Here is a 2,111-nt window from a genome sequence, read left to right on the forward strand (position 1 = left end):
TCGCGTGCTGCTGGTGGAATCGGAGGGTGGCAGACATAGTCGCCTGTGCTTTTCTCGAACGCAGAAGATAGCACTCTTTAGACGTTTCCCGGACGTTGTAAACGTTGATGCTACACACGGTACTAACCACCTTGGGTAAATAAATTTAGAGCCCATGACGTTTGATGTTAAGTTACAAGCCTTATACATTCCTTTTGACGGATGGCATGGGTATCGGTCGACTCGTAATGTATGCTTTTGTCAAAAGCGAGCATTTTGCGCCATTGCGCAAGCTGTTCAGCTTGTTCAAGGATATGATGGGCGGACACTATGAAGTCAAAACGTTCGTCATGGACAAGATGACTTCACAGATGTGGGCTGCCAAAGCTGTATTTGGCTGCGATATAATGTTGTGCTATTTTCACGCACGGCAAGCCATCCGGAAGCACGTACGTTTCGCTGCTTCGGTGTAACTTTCGCGGACAATTTCCAACCGCAGTCGGTAAATGTTCCACGGCATGGCTCGCTTTGATAATGCAGCTGAGTAAGTGACTGTGCACCAAACATTAGCCGCGTAGATTTCGCCAGGATTTGCAAATCCTGAGGAGAACAGATCCCAGTTTTGTCTCTTATTTGACAGCCCACTGGCTTCACATCACTCGAAAGTGGGCCATTCATGCACAACGTGGTTTGGTACATTTTGGGAATGTGACTAACAACCGCCTGGAGAACGCCAACGGGCATTTGAATAGGCGCGTGCATCACTCAGCCTGGAGCATGCCGTCCAGAAGGCCGCTCATCACAGAGAATGGCTAATGCGCGCATATGAAATGCACACCACTTATTTTTGCATGCGTGCGGGCCTGGCAATTACTATAGATAGTCACCGTAGGTTACGCCGACTACAGTTGTGATGTTTACTGAAGTTAGCAAACATAAACGGCATTGAGTAAGTATGAGTATGACGATAAATAGCCAAGTTGGCCTCGCTCGAGTCCAGTTGTGTGTACAGCAGGCTGTCAGATGTGGCTATCATGCATAGCTGAGGTCTTATTTTTACCGGTCGGCAAATTGTACTGTAGGTATGTATGCACAAGGACACCGACTCATCAGGTACGATCGAGTACAGTTGTGAGTATAACAGGCTGTCAGATGTGACTATCACGCATAGCTGAGTCCTTATTTTTACCGGTCGGCATATAAATTGCACTGATGTTTACTGTAGCTAGCGAAGACAAGCGGGATCGCGTATAGTTAACGGTATACAAGACCGTCATTGACCATCGGATTATGCTACTGTGCGTAGGCGCAGTCTCATTATCAACGTTGCACATAACCGGGGGCCTATCAGTTACAACAGGTATTCGAGATGAGTGAAAACTAGTAGAGATACGAGTACAAGGGGCCGTCGTTGCTCATTGGACTGGGCTGCCGCACATATGTGTGGAACCTCAATTAGCGTCACACATAGACACGGATCCAGCAGCTAAAATAGGTAGTCGAGATGAGTGCCAACGACTACCATCATCGTGGTGACCACTTCATGGTTGGTGGTCACCACCTATAGAACGTCATAGTTATAATATGAAAGACGTCCACAGCATTCTGGCAACACTGTATTATCTACAAGCTAGTTATGCATATCTGGGAAATGGGATCGTCCACAGATGTCCCTCGCACTTCCACTGCACGTTTGTGCTTTAATCTAACTTCATTGCACTTATTGGAACATGAGACCCATGGGGAAAATGTGTTGTGAGCAGGTCCACCAAACAAAAATATCCCATTTGTTAAATCTGAGGTGTCCAAAGCAAACAAACGCCTGCGACTGATCCTATAGGGTGGCATTTGCATTAAATACTCTTAAGATGTTATTTTTATTTTTCAGGAACACCGAAGAACGCCAAAGTATGCTAAAGTGCGATTTCGTGTTTAATGTCGCGTAAATCAGCAAAAAATCCAAATCGGCGATGGTCAATGACCTTGACATTTTGCTCACTTAAACAAAATGGTACGTGCAACATGTCACGGGAAGGTGCTAATTGATTAGACTAACTTCCCATTAAAATAGCAACTTCGAAAACCCTGTAGTTTCGGCGAACTCAATTTGGGCGGAAGCAGACATCCCCCCA

Source organism: Opisthorchis viverrini (assembly GCF_000715545.1).
Source record: "Opisthorchis viverrini unplaced genomic scaffold opera_v5_17, whole genome shotgun sequence".
Lineage (NCBI taxonomy): Eukaryota > Metazoa > Platyhelminthes > Trematoda > Opisthorchiida > Opisthorchiidae > Opisthorchis > Opisthorchis viverrini.